Source organism: Octopus sinensis, linkage group LG5 (assembly GCF_006345805.1).
Source record: "Octopus sinensis linkage group LG5, ASM634580v1, whole genome shotgun sequence".
NCBI lineage: Eukaryota > Metazoa > Mollusca > Cephalopoda > Octopoda > Octopodidae > Octopus > Octopus sinensis.
Genome location: NC_043001.1, coordinates 28,178,515 through 28,191,014, shown reverse-complemented (window position 1 = coordinate 28,191,014; position 12,500 = coordinate 28,178,515). Strand labels below are relative to the sequence as shown.

The following is a 12,500-nucleotide window of genomic DNA, read 5'->3' as shown; positions in this document are numbered from 1 at the left end:
CATAGATATATATGTATATATATATGTATGTGAATATATGTATGTGTATATATGTATATATATAATATATAATATAATATATATATATATATATATATTAGACACATAATTACATACATATATATATATATGTAAACATGTATGTATTTATGTGAGTATGTATGTATGTGTGCATGCATATTTCTACCTATCTATCAATCATCTATCTATTTATCTATTTTGTATACACACACACACACACAGATATATATATATATATATATATATATATACAGATACATAGATGGAACGATACATTTACAGATAGATAGATGGATAGATAAATACATACATACATATATACATACATACATAGATCGATAGATAGACGCATACATACTTACATATAACGGTTTGTATTTAAGGTACAGGAATACCAGATGTGAAAGGCGGTAGATTACTCGATGCCAAAGATCCTAGTACAGGAAAGGTATTTTATCTTATTGATCCTGAACTTGAAATTAACCGCGGAGGGATTAAGTAAAGAACCGGAAGAAATATAAAAAGGCATTTTTTCCGACGCTTTGAAGTGTTTTCCAATCTGCGACCCTCACCCTACTCCAGTCCACTCACCTATAAATGGGTAACCCTGTGACGGATTGCCTTCCGTCTAGAGAGAATGCTGGCATGCTGGCCTAGCCAGTGGGTTGGCATCATCGGTAAGCGAAAAACGATGCAAAGCGCATTGTGACCAGCGATGTATAACAACATCCGATGGCCTGGTCGATCACGTGATACACACTCACATACACACACATATATTGCAAGAGATGTAGAAGAAAAAAATAACTTTAAATGTAACAATCGTTCGTTCGACAATAACGAACGTTTGTTACATGTATGCATGTATATATACATGCATATATGTATGTGCATATATATATATATATATATATATATATATAATATACATATTATATTGCCAGGACTGTATATGTAAGTTTAGTACCAGATTTAGTACAGTATCATCCATACAATTTCAAAATAAGATGATTAAAATCAAAATAAGCAACAGGGATATCCAGAGGTAATGCAGTACGATTGTTTCAAGCAACTCTATTTAATTGATCAATGCAATCATTATATGAATTTAAAGGCAAAGCAATCCTCCGCTGCACAAAGACATAGAATTTAACTAAATATACGCGTCCATTTGTTTTAATTTAATTAAATTCTGTCTTTATGCAGCTGAGGATTGCTCTGCATTTAAATTGGTGTAACGATTGTATTGTTCAATTAAATGGAGTTACTTGAAACGATCGTACTGCATTACCTCTGGATATCCTTTTTGCTTATATATATATATGTGTGTGTGTGTGCGTGTGTAGACAAGCATATGGGTATGTGTCTGTATGTGTACATTTGCATAAGTACGTATGCTGCACCGTTGTTGTAAGGCAGGGTTGGGTATAATTTACTGATATGTTGCCCATGATTGTAGAGTAACTCTTACTCTACAGTAATTCATGTTTTTCTTCTTTCTCAGTGCTTGCAAATAATGAACTTGTAGCGGAAGAAACGTGCCATCAATGAGTCCAATAATAAGAACACAATGCTTGAAATTTTGGAGGAGGGTAGTTGTCGATTAAATCGACCCCAGTGTTTCGCTGGTGCTTAATTTATCGACCCCAAAAAGATGAAATGCAAAATAGACCTTGGCGGAATTTGAACTCAGAACGTAATGACGGAGGAAATGCCACGCAACATTTTTCCCGGCGTGCTAACGATTCTGCCAGCTCATCGCCTTGTTAATAGTGATAATAATTCTTTTCTTTCCATTATAGACGTTAAGAATTCACCAAATTTTTTACAGCTTGTTACAGTTCCAATATACTGGATTGGCAAAATTAGTATCAGTACTAAGTTGGGGAAGATAAATCTTTAGATTACCTACCTATCTACTTACATAACGAAATAAAACAAACCTTTTTTCTTAAGAAACCGTTAAACATTGCACAAGAGAAACGACTTGTCATTGAGACTTGAAACACTGAACAAGAATATCAAGATAAAAACAATTATGCTGTTGATATAAAGAAATGAAATATTTCTGGCTGATATGAACAGACGAACAAGCGACCTTTGAAACATTCAGCCTCTCATTAAAGAAGTATTTCGTCTTAAATATACAGGAAAGAAGATATTTAAAATAAAATAAATGAGGTGCTATGACTTTTCTTACATAAACCAGAGCATTACGAGACAAGTCGATAAAGCTTTAGAACTAAGACGTCATTGTTGTTTTTTGTCTTGCGTTACAAACAGGACAACGAGGCACATACACACACTCACACAGACTCTTACACATACACACATACATATATAATACACACACACACATATATAAATAAATAAATAAATAGGTGAAAATGGGTAGCCATGTTGAGACAGCCTGAGAAGGTTTAGTCGAACAAATCGACCCCAGTACATAACTGGTAATATTCCAACAGTTGCTTTGCCGAACTGCTTATCTCTTTCTCTCTCCCTTCCTCTCTCCCCTCTCCCTTCCCTCTCTCTCTCTCTCTCTTCTCTTTATATATATATATATATATATATATATATATATATATATATATATATATATATATATTATGTATATGTATATATACACAGACGCAGGATTGACTCTGTAGTAAGTAGTTTGCTTACCAACCACATGGTTCCGGGTTCATTCACACCGCGTGTCACCTTGGGCAAGTGCCTTCTACTATTGCCTCGGGCCGACCATAGCCTTGTGAGTAGATTTGTGGACGGAAACCGAAAGAAGCCCGTCGAATATATATATATGTGTGTGTGTGTGCGTGCGTGTGTGTGTGTGTGTGTGTGTTTGTGATTGTCCCCACAACATCGCTTGACAACTGATGCTGGTGTGTTTATGTCCCCGTAACATAGCGGTTCAGCAAAAGACTCCGATAGAATAAGTACTAGGCTTACAAAGAATAAGTCATGGGGCCTATTTGCTCGACTAAAGGCTGTGCTCCAGCATGGCCGCAGTCAAATGACTGAAACAATTAAAAGAATAAAAGAATATAGTCCTTAGCTCCACCGTTAATAAACATGTCTAGTATAAAGACTATAGACATACAAAACAACTCAAAGATATTGCATCTCCTGACTGCTTGAAGTTCAATCCACACTGAAGATGGCATTTCAAAAACTTTAGCAACAGACCCGGAAGTCATGGCCTAGGTGGGACCGGCTGTCTTTGGATGTCAAGAACTTATATCTATCTATCTGTCTAATACACGATCCCTATTGATCACTTTTTTTTCTTTCCTTTTTTTTTCTTTCCCTTTTACGATCCCTTTTGATCGAAAACCTACCCCAAATTTTATTTTTCTCTCCCCAAAAAGAAAAGTTCTACTTTGTAATCTGTCCCGTCTGTGTGCAGCCCTGTGTGGCTAATAAAGAAGCACATCATTCCGAAAAGCTCTACCTGCGACGATTTCATCTCAATCGAAGGAGAGGAGCTTTCTCCGTCCGGGTTGCGAATCCGTGGAACAAGCTGCCAGACGAGATGGTGAAGATGCCGACGACCGCTTTGTTCAAAGTCTCCCTTGACCTCAAGTGGCCTGAACTCTTTACATGAACACCACCCTGTACTTAACTCCATGTCTCCCTACATGGCCTTGCTATTTGCTTTTGAGCCAAATTAACTAACTAACTAACTAACATCTATCTATCTATCTATCTATCTATCTATCTATCTATCTATCTATCTATCTATCTATCTATCTGTTTGTCTGGTTGTCTGTCTGTCTGCCTCTCTCTCTCTTTCTCTTATACATATATGTGTGTGCGTATGTGCGTGTGTTTGTGTATGCGCGCACATGTGTATTCCTCTATGTAATTTGCTAAGTGTTAGAAATAGTTGTGTGAATGATGGATTGACTGTAATAAGTAACATGACTTTGACAGACGTTGAAACGAAACTAACTTAAAAAATAACTATAGGAAAATTGAGTGTGAGAGAGAAAGTGAACGGCGCAAATGAGAAAGAGAGCGGACGCGTGTGCGTGTGTATGCGCATGCGCATGCGTGCGGTTATGTGTATATTTAAAAAGTTATTAAGAGCAGTCTAATTGAGGAGGTTCCCAACACGGACCTCACCGACGTCACCATTACTATCAAAAAGACAAAAATTTCAGTAACCACAATTACAATTAGAAGGAAAGAGAATATTGAAGAAATATAAGAAAATTTGAAGGATTAGAGCAGAATCGTGGCATAAGCAGTGATGTTGGAATGGTCGAAGAGTCTTGATTTTGTTTCGTTCTTTTTAGTGTTTTTTTTTTTTTTTTTCATTTGTGAAAATTAATTGAATAAGGAAGAAATTTGCTCTTGAAGTTGTAAAGTGGTTGTGGTGGACATAATTGTTGGTTAGTGGGTTGCGTGGGGGGTGGGGGTGAAATGGAATGATTTGAATAATATGATATAGGGTTAATAGATAGGGAGATCTAGAAGGTAGGGAAGTAGATGGAAAACGGAAACAAGAATTCTGAAGAGAAAATAGGAGCAAGGGGAAGGAAGGAAGGAAGGAAAAAATAAGAAAATTGGAAAAGGAAGCAGGAGAATATTCCGGAGAGACTACGTTACCGTATATATAACATTATGAGGATGGAATCTCTAGGAATGGAGCGAAAATGGTTTGGAGAGGAAAGAAAATTTTAAAGTGGAAACGAAGAAATGGAAATATTTGATTGAGAGGTGTTGGAAAATTGTTGTTTCTGTAAATTCTTGTTGTTGTTACTTATGTTATGATTATTGTTGTTCTGTAACCTAATGTCAGCCCTGGCAGAGTGGACATATTAAGAAAAGCGTTCCAGCCGTGAACTCCTCTATATGCATGCGCACTAAGTTTTACATTCTAGCTCACTTCCGCTGTTTACAGCAGTGCTTGGTAGAAACGTGTGTAGCGCGTGATCAGTGGTAGAGAAAGTTGTTATGGAGATACCTCCTCAGAGGCATACGCAAAGTTGCAGAAAGTGTATGCAGCAAAGTGTATGCAGCAAAGTGTATGAGCCGCACACAAATGTATGAGTGGTTCAGATGCTTCCAAGGTGGCCGAAAAAATGTCGATATTCCCGAACGTTCTGGGAGACCCGCAACCAGCAGAAATGAGAAAAACCTCGCAGATGAACTCGCAGCATTGAGGGGAAATCGTCGAATCACCTCCCGTGAGTTATCACAAGATATGCAGATTAGTTACGCTTCAGTTCAGTCCATTATCATTGAAGCTTTGAGTATGAGCCGTGTGTCTGCCAAGTTTGTGCCAAAACTGCTTTCAGCTGACCAAAAGATACTCGGGTTTCAGTTGCACAAGATCTTGATTGTGTTCAGAACGATGAAAACTGTTTGAAAACAGGTATCGCCAAGCTTTTGGCAAAATTTGATGCAGATTCTTTATGCAACTTTCTCTGTCATGGTCAATACGACGATCACATGCTACACACCTTCCTTCCAAGCACTATTGTAAACAGCAGAAGTGAAACTAGAATGTTAAAGCTTGGTGTGTATGCACAGCAGAGTTCAACGTCAATTCCTGACAAGTGGCTTTACTTTACATGTTTTAGTTTCGTTACTATGGCAACAGTCCGGATACTTATTGATCAGACCACGTATATCTGTGTAGCTCTAGCTTTCTTTCTTTCTCTCCCTCCCCTTTCTCTCTCTCTCTCTCTCTCTCTCCGTATTTATGTGTGTGTGTGTGTGTACGTGTGTATCTATGCCTATATATATATATATATATATATATATATGCACACACGTATATATACGTTGTTTTATTATATATATATATACGCACACACACGTATATATATATATTTATACACACACATATATATATATACATATATATGTACACACACACGCGCATACATACATATACATGTTTATATGTGTGTATATATGGTTTCATATATAAATACATACAGAGAGAGAGAGAGAGAGTAAGAGCAAGAGGGAGAGAAAGAGAGTGACATATAGATTTATTGTTGTGAAAGTGTGTGTGTGTCTGTTTTAATCACAGTGCGCGTGTGTCAAGCCGGTTACCAATACAACAATACGGTTAACTTAACGTGTTATCAATGCCGGAGGGTAGAAGAGAAATTCATCGAAATACAGACGATAATAAGATCTATAAAAGGAATTCACTATGTTTGTTTCTTAATTGAGTTTACTCAGCAGCCACGGAATATCTTCTTCAAGGAATGACATCAAGTGGGTTTTTTTCCTGAGCAAACAATTGTATACACGCCTATGACTACGTCGCTCTCGTAGAACAAACTCTTCTCTTAGGCAACCACGGGATAACTCTAGTGTGTGGTCGTAACTGAAGAGGCCAGAAGCCAGCTGGCTAAACAATACTTTGGCCTTAGAAATGCCGATCTGAAGTGGTACACAATGTGAACACCTTCTGATGCTGAAACGACGTTGTTAAATGATACAATATATGTATATGCGTGAGTGTATATGTGTGTGTGTGTGTATGAAAGCGTGTGTGTATGTGTGGCTTGGGAGATTGCTAGATCGATATCGAAAGAGACATAGACGTGTTTGTGTGTGTGTGTGTATAATAAATTATTATTATACACACCATTATCAAAAATAACAATAATAATAATAAAGTGGCCGGCAACTTTAACCTAAATAGGCAAATCTGTGTGTTTGGAGCGTTGACTCATATTTCTAGCAATCTGGTATTTCGGTACTCTTTTACTTGTTTCAGTCATTTGACTGCGGCCATGCTGGAGCACCGCCTTTAGTCGAGTAAATCCACTCCACGACCTATTCTTTGTAAGCTTAGTACTTATTCTATCGGTCTCTTTTGTCGACCGCTAAGTTACGGTGACGTAAACACACCAGCATCGTTGTCAAGCAATGTTGGGGGGTACAAATACAGACACACAAACATACACACACACACACATACACACACACACACACACACCTATATATATGCATATATACGACGGGGTCCTTTCAGCTTCCGACTACTAAATCCACTCACAAGGCTTTGGTTGAACCGAGGTGCCACGCAGTGGGACTGAACCCGGAACCATGTGGTTGGTAAACAAGCTACTTACCACACAGCCACTCCTACGTTAATTTATTTGTATATTTTTGCCTATATATATAATATAAAATTATTTTATTCTACACGGGTAGAAGTATAGGAAAAACTGAAGTTGAAAATGCACTGAGAATAGTTAAAATATTTTTTATTAATATATCTAAAGCTTTAACCTGTTTCACAGTTTACACTGATTTTCAAAAAGTTCAAATAGAAAAGCGTTGAGGGTCTGTCCACCACAGGCAAGTTTGTGAATAAATAAATAAAAAATTACGAAACAAGGACTACACTTGAACTACTACAATGCACAACGAAGTCTGGCAAAACAGTAACATTAACCTCGATCTCAATAGAATCCTGACTTCGGCCAGTAACTGGTGCGAAACCGAGGTCAACCACGCAAGCTTACAAACATATCAGATCTCAGATTCAAAACAACCTCCCCTCACTTCTCCCTGAACCCCAACCAACAAACAACTAACTGTGTTCAGCTCGCTTTGAGACTAGCTGGAGTCGGAAGGAAGCTACACAGAAAATTATGTCCGGTTGCATGTGCAACGGCCCATACTCTGTACAGTGGAAACACGTGTAGCTCGAAATAACCATAGAAATCTGTTGTAGGAAATTATGAAATAAAAGGAAATAAATTTTGAAGATGAACAAGTGTCTATATTCTCTATTGTTACAATTAATGTTTATATACACTCCAGACAATATTACCATCCAGAGAAGCGAACACGGAATAATCCATTGAGATAATTTACAGCGTGAGTGACAAATCATAGACGCTAGATACTAATCGCTGTGGTTAGCCGTAACCTGGAGCATAACTGAGAGCCACCGCGGTATCCGCCCGGATAATATATCTCTCTAGCCTCTCTCTCTCTCTCTCTCTCACACACACACACACGTGTATATATATATATATATATATATATATATATATACAATTGTTGTATTTCGGAATGGTCATTTTGCCAGTTTAGCCAATAAAAACACACGCACTATATATTTGGTGTTACTTTGCTTCAGTGTTATTTATTTTTTACATTAATCTTAATCTTATTTCGGCCAGAGTTCTTTTGTCACACTCCTGTGACCACATCAGTGGTCCTTTGTTTTCTTCTTTCTTATTTGTGTCCCTCCTTACTAACAAAATGGCTGACGGTTAGTAAGGAGAAACACAAATAAGAAGAAAACAAAGGACCACTGATGCGGTCACAGGAGTGTGACAAAAGAACTCTGGCCGAAATAAGATTAAGATTAATGTAAAAAATAAATAACACTTAAGCAAAGTAACACCAAATATATAGTGCGTGTGTTTTTATTGGCTAAACTGGCAAAATGACCATTCCGAAATACAACAATGTCTGTTTCAACAAACGACTTCACATAAAAAATCTTGCACAACGAATATATAAACGTAATATATATACAATAATCTGTCAGAATTTTAATCTGCTCCGTCCGTTTAGTATATCATATCATGTCCAGGAACTTAAAGCTAACTATATATTTCAGAATTCGAAATATCTTTATTTCAATTAAATTTATACTACTGAATCATTTTACAGTATCAGACACCTATGCTTTGATGTATTAATATAAAACTTTCCCCACACTTGCTCGTGTGTATGCTTTTGCCGGCATATAACAATGAGGTTGTGTTTGGGCAAATATGTTTGTTTGTAACATTATATATATTTTCTGTATTCTTGTAATCTTATAGTCCTATATTATTTTCAACAGTATACCTACAACTGTTTTCAAACACTACCGTTGCTACTCGATGTCAAATATATTACAATTTTCTGCTGTAGTAATTATAACATTAACGTCCTATTAATCGCTGTAAGTTTCATGCATTCATGAATTTATTCAGCTTGTTTGATATGATGGAAATAAGTGATCAACATTTGTCATTTTTCTCTATTTATACAGGAACCAACTGAAGCGTTAGACCTGAATTGAAAGCATCATATTTAATAAAAAGCGGTCTAAAGGAGATAATTGTTTCGCCACAAACAAAATATCGAAGTACCCAGTATGCTTATATCGTGCTAGAATGTCAATAATCTTGGCAATGTAAGGCAGTGAGCTGGCAGAAACGTTAGCACGCCGGGCGAAATGCTTAGCGGTATTTCATCTGCCGTTACGTTCTGAGTTCAAATTCCGCCGAGGCCAACTTTGCATTTCATCCTTTCGGGATCGATAAATTAAGTACCAGTTACGCACTGGGGTCGATATAATCGACTTAATCTGTTTGTCTGTCCTTGTTTGTCCTCTCTGTGTTTAGCCCCTTGTGGGTAGTAAAGAAATAGGTATTTCGTCTGCCGCTACTTTCTAAGTTCAAATTCAGCCGAGGTCGACTTTGCTTTCATCCTTTCGGGGTCGATTAAATAAGTACCAGTTACGCACTGGCGTCGATATAATCGACTTAATCCGTTTGTCTGTCCTTATTTGTCCTCTCTGTGTGTTTAGCCCCTTGTGGGTAGTAAAGAAATAGGTATTTCGTCTGCCGCTACTTTCTAAGTTCAATTCAGCCGAGGTCGACTTTGCCTTTAATCTTTCGGGGTCGATTAAATAAGTACCATTACGCACTCGGGTCGATATAATGACTTAATCCGTTGTCTGTCCTTATTGTCCTCTGTGTTAGCCCCTTTGGGGAGTAACGAAATAGGTATTTCGTCTGCTGTTACGTTGTGAGTTCAAATTCCGCCGAGGTTGACTTTACCTTTCATCCTTTCGGGGGTCGATAAATTAAGTACTAGTTGCGAACTGGTGTCGATCTAATCGACTGGTCCCCTCTCTAAAAATTTCGGGCCTTGTGCCGAGAGTAGAAAATAATATAAAATATGGTTTTATTTTGTGTTGTGATTCAAACTGTTGAGACTATATCACTCAGTCGAAGGTGAGCTTAACATATCACTATGGAAATAGTTCTCTACTTTTACTGAACTGACAGAGAGGAGAACAATAGGAAACCACTACACGGTCGCTTAATGTGCAAGAAATTGCAGCTAAATTTCCTAAATTGACACACAGTTATTTTGGAAGAGGAACGAACGTAGGCCCATATTAGAAACAAACAAAAATAAACATAAATAAATTAGATGTTTGAGGATATGAATGATCATAGTTTTCCTGAATTTAACCGCTTTAACAACAGTTACAGCGACAATAACAGAAATAGCAACAACAACAACAGTTATAATTATCTCCATTAAGTAGTTGCTTCACTCTGATGAGAAGACCACTTCGAAAATCTGTCACCTTTAGCATCACCCATTATTTGTCTTTTATTACTTAGGTATATTTCTAACGATGATGTCCTTGAGCTGATTTGGTCATTAGAACGTTAGACAACAGCTGAGCCCCGACGACTATTGGCAGAGAAGATTCAAAATTTGTTATAGCTCACTTCCTTTACCCATGAAACTATACACACATACACACACATACACACACAGAACAACCAGATATACACACGGATATAATCATGCAGAAATACGTGTATATCCTCTAGCTCAAGTGTGTGTGTGTGTATTTACGTGCGCATTTGTGTGTTTGGTAATCTGGAGGCCAAAAAGCAATTAATTAAAATAATTGTCTGCAAGAAGTGATTCTGCTGAAGAAGAAAAAAAAACCCCAAAAAACTGTGAAAGTTTGGCCGATTGACATTGGGAAGGAAGCATGTGTGTTCCGTTAATTACGTTAATTAGTGAAAATCATTGCGGTACTTATAACTGCCCTTACATGACTTCATATTCAGCGAAGGTTCTACAGAAAGAATCGCAGGTGTGTGTATATATGTATACGTTTATATTCATACATATATATTACAGGGTCTTGTGTGCAAGTATATATATGTGTGTGTATGTGTGTGTGTGTGTGTGTGTGTGTGTGTGTATGTGTGTGTACATCATGCGTGTATGGTGTGAATATAAATTTATTTAACCGTCCTCACTGTAAACAAGCACATGAATTTATACTTCTGTATATGCCTCTTAGTGTGTGGATGCAGTTATTATGTACGTGCACACACACACACACACACACACACACACACACACACACACACACACAACAAACACAAATACACAGACAAACACACACACGTATACTAGCTGAATGACCCGGCGTTGCTCGGGTTACTGCTGTACTTATTCAGATTAGTAAACAATATATATAAAGATATATTCTCATAATTATTTCAAAATATCTATATTCTATTAAAATATACCGCAATTGTAATGATAATCGGATTTCGAACTGAAAATCTGTCAATGTTGAAGCACCTCAGCGTAAGCAATCTTCATTGTGTAATTTTTTGTTGGTGTCGAAATGAATAAATTGTTGCTGCTTCCAACTCGCGAGCAAACAACATAGAGTTGTCCATAACAGAAGCATGTAGTAGAGAGATCAAGCCCAATTACCTTGAGGAATTGACCCTGTTAACTAAAATACCAAAATTTAGTTTCACTGGAAACTGGATTGTCTTAAATTCAAACGGAACATCTTTAGGTATGAGAGGAATTTTTGGAATAAAGACATTTTCACCTTTGTGACTACCTGTTATAAATGTTTACCTCTAGGACATGGGGCTTCATGGAAGTAACAATTAAGTGTGTTTCATTACACAGGTGAGATGGGTAAAGGTTCCTAAGCAACATAATAGGTGCACCCAGTTTTAGTGTCAATTTATGTGGTGGCATCCCAGTAGGTTTAAATGTGTTCAGAAATTCAAAAGGTTATTGATCGACCGTTGTCAATTGATTAAAAAGTCATTTCTGATGTGTCTATTAATTTCTAAAGAAGTTCATGATTGAGTTTATCAACAATTTCATTAGTTGGAGCCAGTATAGCTCTTTCAGATACCCAGTTTACATCGATGTACTTGACAGATAAATTAGGAAATCCTTTATCTATTAGATCCTTAAGAGAAAGTATCATTTGATCGCATCTATCATGTACTTGAAGTCTTGAGTTGAATGTTAATATCCCATTTCCAATCTTAAGGAGCTCGGACGATCACTCTGATATTGCTTGTAAGATGAAGGTTTGTCACATGACTTCAAAGGTACGATTTTTTAAGTATGCGTTGAGCTTATCAGCATATGATCCTTTGGGGATAACTGGCGATGTTTGACGAAAATCTCCTACAAGAATAACTGTTACTCCTCCCATGAGCGTGGTATTGCATTTTTTATGTCTTGAAAGGTACGGTCAAGTACCTCTAGAGCTCCACGATGTGACATAGTGCACTCATCCCAAACGACGAGGCAAGTTTGTTGAAGAACTGTTGTCATTGCAGAGTTTTTGGAAATGTTGCACACTTGAGATTCTTTCATTGCGAGGTTTAGAGGGAGCTTGAACATGGAATGAA

The 12,500-nt window shown here is 37.2% G+C and overlaps 1 long non-coding RNA gene across 1 annotated transcript in view; it reads right to left on the bottom strand.

Annotated features, from left to right (window-relative positions):
• Window positions 1-12,500, bottom strand: part of LOC118763486 — a 21,961-nt gene that overhangs the window by 8,463 nt on the left and 998 nt on the right. Inside the window, exon 2 of the long non-coding RNA XR_004999244.1 lies at window positions 2,504-2,510. This is a non-coding gene — a long non-coding RNA (uncharacterized LOC118763486). The remainder of the gene's footprint in view (window positions 1-2,503; window positions 2,511-12,500) is intronic.